We start from the raw sequence: 16000 nt of genomic DNA, 5'->3' as shown, positions 1-16000 counted from the left end.
GGAATATGAAAATAATGGCTATTTTTCCTCCGAGTGAGCTCGTCTACTACATCCTACACGGCGCTACATTAAACTCGACGTTCTTCTTTCATATGTATGTCATTACATCTATTACGCGTATTTCTTATTGCGTAAACGCGCGGTAAATTGTTATTTTATTGTTGCCTAGCGTATCTACCTCGTCAAAATTAAATAATATATTTTCGATATCACTGCAGAAAGTTACGCATGACAGACGACACGATCGCATTGATACGCGTACTTTCGATGCACTTTCCATGTGCTTTCTGATACGTGCAAATTCACGCTCTAATTAACGCGCCTAGTCGTCTAATTAATTCAATTAACTCGATAAGCAAAGTAATTAGAAATTTTTCACGGTTTTTGTGTCTTTCGTTATTCAATTTGAATTAAAACACATTTTTTTTTTTTAAATACGCAATGCCTCCAAGTGATCCTCGTTACCCGACCGTGCAAAATATAAAGGAAATTATGTATTTCGAAGCAACCGACAGGTAAACTGAGTTTCTAGCGCACTCGCGAACATTATTTAACGCGGTTAAATACCTTTAAGTCATTCACATCGCTTATTAACTCACGCAACCAAGCACGCGAGGCACGTACTTTTTCCACGCCGGATGCTGTGCCTTATCGATTGCTCCATACTAACCGGGAGCTCGAGGCGGAATGTCGGTACGATCATGAATATATGTATAACCGCTTGGTGATCACGATAAATTCGCTGCATTTATGATGCCACGTGAGAAGGCAAAGAGAGATTAGATCTTTCTTTCTTTCTCTTTCTCTCTTTTTTTAATTGTCTCGCTATAAATTTATTTTAGAACCCTTGGGTTTTTAGCGATCTCTTGTATATGCAGTCCATGAATTTTATTGCACAGCTTAGTTTTCCTTCCTTCGCACATTGACCTCAATACCTGCCTTCTCCCGTTCGTTTTTAATAAGCGGCTGCAAGGATGGCTGACAATGAGCAATCAGAGTTGTTCGTCGGCGATAGATCGCCGGCGAGACATTGATTATGTAATCAACACGGGGCGCAAAACGTATAATTTCATTCCGCAGAGTACCGTTGGCCGCTGCAACAGCCTGAGGTTCTTCATTCCCCGCGCTACTGTGTGCGGCTTTTGCACGTTCACGCAAAACGCGGCCGCGCGAGTGTGCGAGCGTTGTAATGCAACGTAAAAGGCGAAGCCGGATTCAGGCTAGATCGCGGTCGATCTTTAAAAACGAATGGCGAACTCTCCGCGAGGAATTTTCCGCGTCTCGAAGGTCGCTTATCGCGAAATGTCGGCAACGGAGTTCGGGAAAAGAGAACCGACTCCGAAAAACATTTTTTTTTTTTTACGAGAATATTTCGGTAGCGCGGGAAGCTACAATTTATTTCTAGTAAAACTCGACCTATGTGGAAGACGCGTTGCGTTTCCGCCGGTGTAATTTTTATGTAATTGCTGGCACGCTTATTTTACAACGAGGGTACGGGTGAAGTGGCGCGAGTGGAGGGTACCCGAACTGATGACCGTTTCGGTGTGAATTACCGGCGGCCCGTCTCGCGTGCTGAACTGGGAGACCGGCGCAGGCAGGACGAAGAGAAAGGATCGAGACCCGGGCGCAAGAAGATCCTTCGCCTCGCGCGAGAGAGACGGGCAGAGAAAGCGGCCAACGTTCAGGAATGTGTGAAGTCCTCATTACGTATTACCTACATTACGTCGCGGCAGCGCGGATCGCTCGTATCCTTAATGAGCCCGCTCCATCCCACCTGCATGCCGAGCCATTGTACCCGCATTACGCGCAATGTGAATCATCTCGGGATCGAGGAAGTTCCTGTCCGTCGCGAAGCATCGATCCTCCAAAGAAATTTATCAACCGACCAAGGCGAGGAGTGATTCTCGCGCAATTACGTCCTGTTAAAACGCCATCCTCAATGTCGATTCATCGCGCGGAACGTCTTGCGGCGGAACTCAAAAATAAATTACGCGTATATTAAGCGATTACGGAATGTCTTAGATTAGAAGTGATTGCCGATGACTATTCTTTTCCGCTAATCGTCACGTCGGCGTTATTAATGAGGCTTAAACACCGCAGACGATTGAAACATGTAAATCCAGGCGTGTGAAGTAAAAATCTTCAGCCGCGTTATCATCTTAAACGCTGTAACTGTAGTTCCCATAGGAGTCGATAAAGTGGCCGTTAATGGTGAGATACTGGAAAATGCTAATCAGTCATACGAGTCTTATCGCTGGATTGCTAATCGTGCGATTCTTATTGTCAAGAATGGTTAACGGAACACTGGATTCGCTTAGTAGATTTATTCCGATAAGATAAACTACAAAACATTCGCATAGCTTTTCTAAATCACGAGCGATTCTTCGACAGATTCTCAAGTGAACCGAAGTACGATCTCTACACCTACGAATTCAACTACAAAGTACCAACCAAAAATATAAAAAAATAATATAAAAAATTAATTAAACTAACGAGCTGTTAGAGATATCAAAATATAGATCCTAATTTTTAATTTTAAAAATCAATAAATCTTTTTTCCTAACTACATTTCGGCAGCGCGAGTCAATATTGACCTCGGAGAAACCGCGGCGATAATTAGCCGAGCACGCGGGCCCAAAAACGCGTAACGGGGCCACCGTAAATTCAATTCCGTGATACTTAACACATCCTTAAACTTTCAATGCCGGAAGTAATTAATTCTAATATTCTTTTTCGTTTTGGGAGAATTCGCAGGACTCTCCCGTGAGTCCAGAGTGGTCCGGCGACTTATCCTGCCGCCGTTCCGTTCGCCATCGTCACGTTCGACGACAGGCTCGATACGCTGCTCAAGGAGAACGACAAACTCTGAACTCGCCTCTATATTTATATCGGCAACGTGACGGCGACGATGATATCGCCGGCGCGAAGCGTCCGCGAGCAGCCGCGCTCTGGTACCGTTACGTCTGTCAGCTTCCTGCCTGTCGTGGAACACGACCCTGCTTCGCCGTGGGTTCTCCTTCGCATACTTATCGGCTTTTCGACATCGTCATTGTCACCTACTCTCGGTAGCGCGCCTCGTTGTACCGTAAACTCCGCCAATCGAAAATTCAGAATGCATCCCGCTGCGAGCGACAGGGAGGAATTCGCAACGCGCCTTCGGGCAACAGTAAACACGAAAGTTCACTTCGAAATACCGAAATGCCATTTTATTCCCGTCGGCTCTACCTCGAACGTTCGAAATTTCCGACGGAATATTCTATCCCGTTGAATTTTAGACGCGAAAAGTACTGGGAATTCCGCAATTCTCTGATTTATATATGTATAAATATATATTTTTTTTTTCTCTGAGAACGACGAGGAAATCAACGACAGGTTAATTTCGCGCCTATCTTTTATTTATGTTATCTGGGTGTAATAATTAATTTCACAGTTAGCAGTCTTGTAGAGGAATTTATCGTACAGTTAGAGGAGAGAGAAAGGACGAGGAAATAATAAAACTGTATGATTGATTGCGTGAATCGCGTTCGCCGAATAAATATTTATCGGGTGCGATATTGAAGCGTTAATTAACGTGGGTGCGAGAGCGCCGGGATACCCGCTAATCTATCTCGGTAAAGCTGGCAAGCCGTTTTGAACAATACAAACCGAGGGGCAATAAAATGGCAATTATTGACGGTACGATTTTAATTGCTCTCCGTGCACTGGGTGGTGCGATGCTGTGTGTGGCCGCGATCGTAAAATCGGGTCAGCGAGCATATTCCAGCCTCGTAAGAATGCGCGAATCGAGCGCGGAAGGATCGTGATCGCTGTTCCGCGATCGCTTCAAGTTCAAGGCGGAGAAAATGCATATAATACACACGTCGCGAGGCACGCTCGTTTATTGCAACCGGCGATTTAGCGCATTTCCATTTTCCTGTGTCTTGCAGAATTTTTCCAACTAGACCGTATTCATATTAGACACGTTCAATAAACCGTGCGAAACTATCTATGAGAAAAAGGCTTGTTTAACATAACAAACGTATTTTCTTTTGTAAAACAAAATGCTCTACTGAAAAAAAGGCAAAGCTAAATCTGCGTGAACAGATTAAAAAAAAAAAAAAAATTTTTTTAATATCCGCTCCGACGAGGAACTCGCGGTTTCAGGAGTGCGCATCATTCCGGGGGTCTGTGCGTAATCGAACGCTCGGCGAAGGAGAGTGATACACTTCTCAGTGCCTGCAAATATCCGTAATGGCCGGTCGGCGATCGGATCGACCGCAACCGCGTGTGGAATGCAGCTATGCATCTCATTCGCCGTTCGACGTCCTCCGGTGAAACCGGCATACGCGCGCGAGTACGCGCGACGAGTACGTGTACTAGCGGATAAAGAGGTCGTCGTAAACGCTGCGATGTTAATTCGCCGCGAGTTTTGTAGGACACGCCGCGTGAGGCGAGGCCGGCAAGTCCCGAGGAAGAAGCTCGCACGGCCGGAGCGACTCTACCTGAGCGTCAGTCTGGACACGTCGAACGGTCTCTCGCCCCGGGGTCAACGCCCTGCCGAAACTTCCTAATCATCGTGCATCGAACCGCGTCCGACACGACGACGCTCTTCCCCGATACATTTTTAATTCGCGAGATAACCGAGCCGAAAACAACGGGCTAATGAAAAATCTAGGAAATAAATCTTTTTTAACTATATGACTTTTTTTTTTTTAATCAAGTTAACTTCTGGCAATTTTTCTGCCGAAATTAATTTAGTAAAAGCGTTCGATGATAAAGTATATAATTTTAATTTTCTAGAAATATAGCACCAAAATACAATTTTTAATTACATTAATAATTTTCTACTTTTTATTGGTTTAAAAAAATCGCGAGCATCCAGTGTAAGAGTCTGCTGTAAAGTCAATGTTGTCTACATGCATAGTCGAATGTAATCGAACGGTTCTTTGCCCAGGTCAACGTCTTGTCACGAGCGCTTGACAGTACTTTGTTCAATATAGCGATACGACTAATGCCTCTCATACCATAATGATATACCCCGTGGTTTAAATGCGCCAAGCGTTGTGAGCATCCGCTGATGCAACGTTATGAAATGAATCGCCGACATTCAGCTGGCACTGAACTCTAATGGTGGATGTCACCCCCGTTCGCGGGAGAAGTTGGCTTTGTCTTGTTTTCTCGCGGTCGGCGCGTGTCGTTCTAGTGAAAGAAAACTGGGAAAGTGTATAATTAAGCGTTGAAAGTCGCCGATAATTGGACGACAGTTAAGCGGTGACACGGATTGGGCGTTGATCATGATATCAAGAAATAATACCAGTTTCCAAGAGAGAACGTTTGCGTTTTTTTCAATACAGAAGGTTTCTCTCATTTTGTTCGCGATACCGTTGAGTTGCACCCGCATCCGTGCAACTTCTCGAAGTGTATTTTCACCGAGAGTAAAACCATGCGAAGATAAACTGCTTAAAATCAATGTCCCGTCTCCGAAATCGACTCTAAAGTCGCAATAAAATTTATGTAACGGCCTCTAGAGTCGCACAGATAATTTTAGCCGTATAAAAATTTCTTCATTTACTTATACACACGACACGTTGTGTCTTGACTTATTGCGGTTTATTAAAAGCGCTCCGTACATCGACGAGTCAACAGGGTGGACAAACACGTCTGTAGAATCAAAAACGTTCGGGCAAATAGTATTCGGGCACATTGCTGGAAAGCAAAAGCCGACATGTGCAGACCAGCGCTCCTTTGATTGCGTTTTCTGGCTTGGTAAGCAACTTAAAGATGGTGGTTCCGTTTTATTTATAAACAGCCGCGCGGCGCTCAGGAACTCGCGTGCGCTCGCATGCGGCGAGTTGAACGCCGGGTTGAACGCCTCGAAGTGCAGCAGACCCGATAAAATGCTAACGGAGTGCGCTTTACGTGCCTCCTTTTTCCCTATGTCGCGAAATTGTCCGTCCGACTTTTCGTTCGATCGTTACCGCGGCCGTCCTAAAACCTCTCGCGTTAAGCCGGTCGCTAATTAAGAGTTGAAAATTAATCGCGGATCGCGGCGACGATGCGCTCGCTCCTCTTGCGTAACTCCGACGTCGCAGTCACGGTTGGCAAAAAGTGTTACGTCCGTTGCAATTAGAACGAGTGGAAGAAAAAGACGACACCTGAACCTCGACGGAGGTAATTAGGCGATCGTACCACGATGAATGTATAGACGTTGCATTAACACTTATTATCACGCGAATCCTCTTTCCGCGAATAACAAAAGAGGATATCTACACTCAAAAGATTTCACTTTTGCCCAGAAGCATTAATTTTTATTTCTACAACTTTTCCAATCTGAAACTTGCCGGATAAGCGCGAGTAAAGTATTCTTTTTTTTTTTTTTTAATGAAATTTTGCGCTGAACGTAAATTGCCTCGTCGGGCTTCTTGCATTTATTGTTCGCGGTATGGTATGATAAATGACGTGGAACACGGTCTCTCGTTGATTTCTAATCGCCAATCTAAAGAGCGGATCTCTCCGAATTATCGATGTGTATAAGCGCGGAGCGTTGAACGCGATACATCGGCTCGCACACGTCCAGCTTCTCGCTCAATTACAACTTTCATTCAGGTGCGCAAGAAAAAGAAATCCGCGCCGGCCCGCGGTCGTCGTACCCGCGTGGCGTGACTCCGCGCCGATCTGGCTCGACGACCTTTTCTGCGTGAGCATCGATGTCTCTTTTCGCGAAACACCTACTTGCTGCAATCGCACGCCTACTTAACCCGTTAGCGTGCCGAGTCGAGCTATCTCTGGACGTTTTACGACTCGCGTAACTCCAGCAAATTTGAAAAAAAAGTATATTGCTAGATGAAAAAGACGAAATGAAGGTGGAAGAGTTACCAATTAGGTGATATAAAAAAAGAGTATACAGTTTTTGAAGAACAAATGGAATTAGACGAAAAATTTTACGAGAGCAAACGGTTTTAATGTTATAAAGAAATATCGTAAGTACGCGACTCTTTCACGACATTTCTTCGACTGTTACGGGAATTCTGGAGGCATACCTACTCTCGGTAATAGTGCAAACCTCTGGCACGGCACGCCGCGATCGGCCCCAGGTTCCACCGGTTATACCACCATCGTGCTACGTTCACGGCTGTTTTCTCAAATAGAAAGGCTATTTCTTCGATTCTCACCTTTTTGCCAGTGCGAGATTAGAATCGGAGAAAATATCTATATAGAATAAGATATCCTTCAATGAGCGTCGCTTTACGCACTCGTGGAAACCGGTTTCAAACTAGAATGCTATTTCTGAGTTCGACCGGTGTAGAAATATTTGACAGTATTATAACGAAGTACCTCGCCAGCAAAAAATCCCCAATAACGAATTTTTAGATAGATTACATTTAATATATTTGACACAATTTATTTATCGACCCTGCTCGCTTCTGTTATGCATTTTATAATATAATAACGCGGAGGAAAACTATTTTATTTCTTTAATAAAAGTCGCTCCAAGATAAATCGATGTGGAATGACGATTTCGGGCAACGGGACGATTTTCGAGCTCCGAAAAAGCCGAGAGGCCTCCACGGCGAAGGCCGCCATTACGGTTTCCTCGGGCACGGATTCCTGAGCGAAATGTGAGGCAAATTCGCGTCTCTCCTCACCGTCGCGAGTCACGCTCTCGCGTCCTGACGTCATTTTGCAGCAATCCGGCCACCACGTGACAGGTATTTAAATGTACCGTACAGAGCTACCCCCGCGGTGCCGTGCAACAAATAAGAACGATGCCTCCGCTCGGCCTTCTCCGGCGCCGAGGTTCGCCGCCGTGTGTCTCCTCCACCTTTCCAGTGCCTACGTTCACGGCTGCCTCCTTTTCTCTCTCCCGCGTTCCGCCACAGGGAAGAGAAGAAGGTGCTCTTTCTCAGGTAACGCGCGCCGTTCACCTGGGCGTAGAGAGAGAGAGAGTCCGGTTCTTCAGTCTCGTAGTGGCGGGCCGGAGGGAAGGAGCTCCGTGACCCTGAGGACAATTCCCAGATTCTTTACGTCTCTTCCTTGCCATTCTTCTCGCCGCGAATTCGCATTTGATACCAAGACGTCTCGCGCTTCCTTCCGCCCGTAGTCATCTTCCGGCCCCGTGAGCGCGCTATCGCTATCGGCAGCCTGTGTCCCGCGAGTTCAGTTCAACTCCGATCCGTTCTGTGAAGTGAATTACCTTCGGCGGACCGTGGACGGACTTTCAGTGGTGTACATGTACCCTGGGACTAGAATCTTGCCGTAGAACGTAGGGAAAATCAACGTAAGTCTGTGAGAAATGATCACGTAACGTGGCAAGGGTCGCGTATCTCGACGCGTGAGCGTGATTTTGCATGAGCACGCCTTTCGCCGAACGGACGCCGCAGGGTTAGTCACACTGGCGAAGGAATTCGGGCTCGATTGGGCACGAGGCCAAATTTGACTGATCTCTTTATTCTTGCCGAAAAGTTCTTAAAGAATGTCGCCGTTGCTCGGCTCAATTTTTTTTTAACGCTGAAAAATCTATTTAAAATTCTAATGTAGAAGGAAAAAAAAAAATTCCTAAAAATCTTCAAAATGTCACGTCTCAATTCAACATGTATCCGTGACGAATGGATAACAAGAAGAACGTTGCAAGACACGGACATGCAATATCTACACGTGTAGAAATCTTTTAGCACAGGAGGTGTCGAAATTTACGGAGTGCGATCGTATGTTCGCGATGCTAAAATAACATTTGCCGGTTGACGAGTACACATATAGCATTCAGTTAAAAGTAATTCACGACATAAAACAAAATACGGAATTCCGACGAATACAATTAAAAAATTAAAACGAATAACTTAAGAGATTTATTTCTATTTTCCGTGAGAAGTGGTTCTGTTCCAGAGAAAATCTATCTGCGTGAAAAGAATAAAAAGAAAAAAAGAAAAAAGAAAAAGGTTGCTTCATAGAAAATGTACACAATGTACAATATTCCTGTATATAATTAACCAATTTCTCATGTCGAATTAACATTAAATTACGTAGCATTGTTCTACTTCCATAATCTTAAATAAATAGGTATCGTTTTATATAAATTGGGGTTAAATATCGATGTCGGCTGCGTCTTTAACTTAATTGAATGCGAAGATCGCAAGAGATCCATTTATAGAAACGTACCAGGATCTTTTCCTTTTTTCGGTATATCAAACACTTGATTTGATCAATCACAATTTATCCTTCGTGATTCGCGGATATTTCCTCGATCGAGAAATCGCTACCAGTTGGATGCTGTGCGCGGTGATTGCATGCAACGCAAATTCACCTCGGAAAAAGACGCATGTAAATATAAAAGAGAAAGTTCGCGTTAAATTTTACGTACCCTTCGCACTCGATGGTTCGCCTTCGCAAAATGTTAATAAGATATCGAAACGAACGGAATTATAAACCGCATTTGCGTTTAGCGAATCGGGCTCGATGGCGAATGAATGAAAATGCGCGCCGCGATTGCAAACTTCATCCATCGGCGAGGAAAGAAAAGCGATCGCCAGATTCCTTTGCCCTCTCTCTTACGATTTCTTCGCGAGTCGTTGGACTCGAGTGAACACGAGCTCTATTCGCACAAATAACAATTATTCAACTCGCTAAACATTGTACTGGCGCGCGGCACAAAAATTCTGCGTGATGCATTGCGTCATAAATATTTTCGCTGCTATGAAGCAGCGGTTTGCTGCAGGACTTAACTTACCGCTCGCGGAATATCGTGAAATCATGCCTTCACCGGAGATTGTAAATACCGAGCTTGCATTAACCGTGATTCGTAAACGGTCAGTTTTTATACTGAAAATTTTATGTAGAAAGCGTTTTAATTTTTTTTTTTTTTTAACATAATTTATAACGTTGCAATGTTTTCTTACGTTATGGTAGACAAAAAGGCTATCAGGTATTAATTCCCGCTATTATGGCGACAGAGAAAACGCGGCTGGTCTTGAAGCTTTTACGTCGATAGATAGTAGGCAGATAGGTAGGTAGCTAGGTAGGTAGGTAGAAAGATAGGCAGGTACATGACTTGTAGATGCTGGCGTGTAGGTAGATAAGTGCTCGCACATGGCATGGTAGATATTCTGACCGTATCTTGCGTATTAGGGGCAATATTCCGTATCTCGTTCAACCCTTGCATTACTTTAAACACATAAACGCGCCCGCGAGTTAAAATTCCTTCCGCGACTCAAATTTTTATTTGTGACATAATTGCAAAATCATATACACGTGCTTTTTGTAAAAAAAAAAAAAAGCATTGATTGGTATTAAAAAAATTTTTTTAATGTTACAAAAAACTTTCGAAGAGACGACATTCATTTAAAACTATAGAGTAATACTCGTACCTCCTTATAACTGTGCTTAATTTTTAAGTCTGTAAGTGGCTGTCGCAATCAAGTTTTCGTTACGCTTCGCTTGGCTCCGTAACTTAGGGACAAATTCGCCGAGGCTATGACGCTACCTTGCCGTGGTACCGTTAGCTACCAACGGCTAGAGCATATCATCGCCACGAGGAATTCCAGACACGTAATAGACGTTCGATCGTCGAACAAGAGTTCCGAAAACTCGTGCCGATCGGAGTGCCGTTGTCGGAACCGTCTCCGTCGCGTTACGCAAGTTTAATATTGCCGGGTCTGGGCAAAGATGCATCAAACATGCCGCAAAACGTCAAATAATTCTTTTACTTTCACCGCGATAAATTTATCAACCACGTGCGAGCAGGCGGTGCGTACTTTTCGCCATCTTTCTATTTATGGGATAGCCGCGGTTGCGAATCGCTCGCTGCGACGGCTCGTAATCGCGCCGGCATTCTGTAGAAGCATTTTTCACGCGCAGTCCCCGTGATGCAGCTGCGTGCAGCCGCGGTATAGCCGGCACGCTGCCACGCCCTTGTCGGTGCTACCATAGCGTAGAAACGCGGCGCGCCTTGATACCCGACCACCTCGGCGACCGAGGCCTCGCATTTTCAGAGCCGCAGCTCGTCACGGGATGAAACAACAGCCGCGTTTCGTAAACGCAACGCGGGCGATGCCCACCTGCGGCCGCTCTGCGTTTGCATCGCGCTCCACGTGGCCGCGACCGCGCGGCGCCGCTTTTATCGGTCGACGAACTGCGAGAAATGTGAAATCGCGCGATCGAAACGCTGTTGCGTGTGAAACGTCGGAGACCTATCTCGCAAATTTTTTCGTGAAGCAATCTTGTGAGTAGTTTGACTGTTTTTTTTTTTTTTTCCTTTTTTATTCTCACGTCTCGTACACATCTTGCTTGAAATGACAGATTGAATATTTGAGAATTTTTTTTAATTAAATACTGATTCTAATTGTTTTGATGAAAGGGATAATGGTTCTGTTTAAATACAGATATTTCATTAATGGAAAGGGGAAATGTGGGATAGATTTATGTATCACTTTTGATCGCCGCGGCGAATCAACGAAGCGGCTAAGCGGTAAATTAAGCGACGCCAGTTCCTGTATCTGAAAACGAATGTCATGCTTCCTCGACGTTCACTCGTCGCGTGACATTGTCGTTTGTCGGCTTTATCGGTCAGCGAACCGTGAGAATCGTGCAAGATAACTAATGTTAGGTCATCCCGCGAGAAAACGCGATGTAGCTTCGTGCCGCGAAACCTCGACCCTGAATTTCCATCGACCGCCACGTGCATCCCGCATTCAGGAAACAAACGGTAAACCCAAGCCGGCTTTAATGAGGGCGATACGACAAAAGTCACGCTCGCGAAAACGAGGATGATGAGGTCGGCGGGCGCTTAATGACGCCCGTGTCCTTCGCGGGAGAAAAAATGGGACGCGAGAAATCAAATTTACCGTATAGAGCTGGTTGAGATCTACATATAGTTTCCGGAAACACATATAACAAGCGAATAAAATTTTTCTGCATAAATTTTTTTTTTCTACTAAAGATATTTAATTAAAATTAATTACATATTGAATAAAATTGATATAATTGAAAATTGGAAGAAATACTACTTAATTACGAGTCTCACTACGTTTCGTGACATTAATGGGCATTTTTTATATGAATTTGTAATATCAATAGCCTGCTACCAACTGTGGTATTCGTTACATCAAGCCTGCGGGCCTAATAGAACACATCTAAGTGGCTTAACGGGAGCCCTCGTTAATTAGCCCTCGCGTACGAAACAAAAAGCGAATGAGTGGTCCGCGAATTTGTATGTTAAGGCGGAATTGAATGAAATTAGGTTGAATTTTGCTCATTACGTCGAGCTGAGTCCAGCGAACTTCCTTATTAATACAGACCCGAAGTAATCGTGCTCACGTTCGATCGTCGGACTTTACATAATAGGCTACGTAGAGTTTCCTGTCGCGGTGGAAGACATGCATCGGGTGACAGACTTCCAGCCGCAGGTGGCTCGAAGGAGGAGAACAGGACACGGAATGCGCTTACACAATTGCCAACCGAGTGAAAGAAACGTGGGGCTGACTAGGCGTTTTACGATCTTATAGACACCACTTTCAGCTATTGTGTGGCCAAGTAGATCGCCGCGAAAACAGTCTTGGTGATTATATAATATACGGTATCGCGAACGACTGCCAATCCGATTAAACGGAACCCTCGGCGTACGTGAATGCAGTGTTCAGAGAACGCGAGGCATTACAGAGAGCGCATTTCACGAGCGTTATTTACTTTTGCTACTTATTTATTATTTGCCTTTTCCACTTTAAAGAAAATTCTCGCGGCACAAAGTGACCCAAACGAGAGGATCAATCGGCGACGAATGAAATATCTACGTCTACTTTCTAAATAGGAACATTCAACGCGCTTAAAAACGTTATTAATATTTTCATGCTTGTCTTCGACGCGACAAAAGACCGTACTAACGATTGCGACGACGGTGACGAAGGCGGAGAAGACTCGACCCTTCGTACAAAAGCAAGCCCTGGAACTTCCTTCGCTCAATTCCCACACGGCAACCTGAAAACCTACCTGAAAAGTACACCCACGCACAAAAACAGGCCCCTTCGGTCCTTGAGCCCTTCGTCTCGATAAATTCTAGAATGTCTCCGACTTTTCGTAAATGTTGCAACGCGATTCTTATTCAATAATTGAACATGAATAAAAGAAACGATAACGGCACATTTGCGTTTAACGCGTCGTCGAATAAGGAATACCCGTTATGCAAAAAAAAAAAAAAAAAAGAAAGGAAAGAAAAAAAATCCCGGCGGAGAGACAGAGAAAATGTTTATTTCGAGGTTGTCGATGCCGACCGGAAATTATATCACGCCTTGTTACGCCGCGGATTGAATCTGAGCTCGCCAATTCATCCAAGACGCAGACGTGATTACGGTAATACTAAAATAATCAGGCCATGTAGTTCCATTCACCAAGGAGCACGCCGTGTAAAATTCTCACGGAGTCGCAGCAAGGTGCGTTATTAGGCTTTACGTAAAGGGTAGCGACGCAGATGTCTTTCCGCAATTCCTTAACTCAATTCCCGGGCTATCTTATCTAACAATTGATTTCGAAACGGCGCGTCAAACCTCGTGGTCCTGCGATCTCTTCGCGACAGCCGCGCTTGCGAAAAATTATATGTATTAAACAATGCGCGTAATATGTTTTACATTGTTTAAAAAAGAAAAAAAAAAAGAAAAAAACGTAATCGCATAAATTACGAAAGACGTAACAATGCGTTTTGTGTCGTGCCTTTCCTCGTCGTGTTACGTCCTGCGGAATAATAATTGCGCGAGGGACGTTCTCGAGTGGGTTGAACTCGAGCTTGGCGTCGTTTACCAATTTTGTCATCGAACGGACGCGCCACTGGAATTGATCAAGGGAGACCGGAAGCGATCGGCGGACAATGCGCAGCGGTACTTCACTCGTGATACCCGTGTATGAATAATCTTACCGCCTGACGTTTCGATTTTTCAAGTCGACGAACTCGGCCGAAGAAAACAGCCTTCGTTCATCGTAAAATAAGCTGTCTGCAAATCGCAGTCATTGAAATCCCACGAATCCTCCTTTGAAAACGGAGCAGGAAGTACATTCTCCGGCAAAAATTTGCCTTGAAATTGGATCTGAATTATCGTGTATAAAGATAGAAATATTCGCATTCTTCAACGTTTTTTGTCTTATCTTAGAATTCTATGAACAATAATTTTATCCTATTTTATCTTTTCACTTTTGCATTTACTTCTACTTGCTCTTTCTTTTTCCTTTTTCTTTTTTTTACATTGTAATTTTGAAATAGAAATTTTAATTCGCTATCGAGAAAAAACTTGTAAGAACACATATAATGATTGAAAAAGAAATATACAGAATTTACGAGTGATAACGGTAAATAACGGTGATTGCGCATAGATCGACGTATTAATGATACCGCAGCGTGATATTAACATTAATATCGATAAAGAAATTATAAAACGCGCACGTTTTCCCGAGAAATTCGTCATATTCTCGTACTTTCAAATAGTTGTAAAAAGCGGGTGCGCTGAGAAACAAGCCTCTTTGCGAAATTCCTCCGGCGGAAGTGCACGCGAGAATAAGATGAAAAAAGCGCAATTAAACGGCGACGTTGATCCCGTCGATGTGTACATAAATTACGCTCTACATGCGCGAGCCGAAGCGCGAATCGCGGCGATATCGCCGTCATTATCGTAATTAAAGACTCACCCGTACGCCTTACCGCGGGGATCTCCTTTATTACAGAAATAATTGATCGCGACGTAAGGATCAAGATAACCAGGCCCAGGATCCAGTTAGAAAGTATGTTTGCAGTGCTATCGCAATTATGACGATGCGAGCGTTTCCTGGTAACACAAGGAGACCGTTATCCGGCACACTGCGCGAGAAAATAAATAAATTTATCCACGGCTGATACTCCGCCGGCTGAATGCTAAAAAAAAAAAGACCGCAATCACTGTGCCCGAAACGAAGATACATCTCTCACGCGATTATCAAAATTTATTACGACCGCATTCGATTATAGCATCCGCGTGACCTTTTTACCTCTTGAGCGGGCATTCAAAGTGTATCAAGAGCCCGGCAAATTTTTGATAACATGTTATTTTTTTTTTTAAATTACACACAAATCAACGTCTGTCAGATAAAGGCTTGGGCGATCGAGAACAACGCAATCCGCGAACGACCGTTCCCCCAGTGCCGAATTGTTCGCGTTCCTTCACGCTCGGCTTCATCGCGAAAAGTTCGCGTCCAGGAGTCATTGCTCGCTTTTTACACGCACCGTTTCGTGCCGCTTAGCAGGAAACCCGAATACTTTCTAGCGCTGACCTAGGATCCAGTCCGGTTCTAACCAGCTTAGGGATCCAGTCTCGAACTTCCCGTCGGTCTTCGAGCTACGCCATCGATCCATCGCCTCGTCTATTTTCACCTGTGAGCGATTTGCTCGACGCAAAATCGCGCGTTCAATAACGATCGCGTATACCGAATGAGCATCTGCATTTATTGACTTAATGACGATCCAAGGCGATTAGCATTGCTAGACGTCTTCGCGTTTCTTGACCGTCTCTCCCGACTGTCACTTAATTTGTATGATTCACGTAATTATAAATAGACGCGTAACGATTACTTTTCGCCGTTGAATTATTCACGTAATTGACATTTAAAACCTGAATGAACGTCAGGGACGATTAGATGTCTGCATACGTATTATAATTATATAATGCGCATATTTTGCGCATTGCTAGTGATTTGGCCTCGCCTTGAAGCACCTTACGCATTTCCGCGCAGTGTAAGATTTTATAATAGACACCTCTTAATCCATGAGAAATCCTCCCGTCGGAGGAATCGGTCGCGAGAAATAAATACAAACCGTAGGAGGAGAGTGAACAGGTTTACTTCTCTGATTACTGTCGACCGCGAATTTTTTCGGGAGCAGCTTCGAAGGACACCGGTTCGCGATTCCATTTTACCGGTTTCGCGTGACAACTGTTAACGACAGGAGCAGAACGACGCCACAGGTGCGTCGACGGTGTTTTCTCGCGGAGAGAAAACGCCTCGTGCCCGCATATAT

At 44.5% G+C, this 16000-nt stretch overlaps 1 protein-coding gene across 1 annotated transcript in view; it reads right to left on the bottom strand.

The window, feature by feature from the left end:
• Positions 1 to 16000, bottom strand: part of Cdase (neutral ceramidase) — a 120769-nt gene that overhangs the window by 48957 nt on the left and 55812 nt on the right. The gene's annotated exons all lie outside the window — the stretch shown is intronic.

This window comes from Cardiocondyla obscurior, linkage group LG04, assembly GCF_019399895.1.
Source record: "Cardiocondyla obscurior isolate alpha-2009 linkage group LG04, Cobs3.1, whole genome shotgun sequence".
Lineage (NCBI taxonomy): Eukaryota > Metazoa > Arthropoda > Insecta > Hymenoptera > Formicidae > Cardiocondyla > Cardiocondyla obscurior.
Note: the sequence above shows the minus strand (reverse complement) of the source record. Positions and strands in the feature narration are given on the sequence as shown.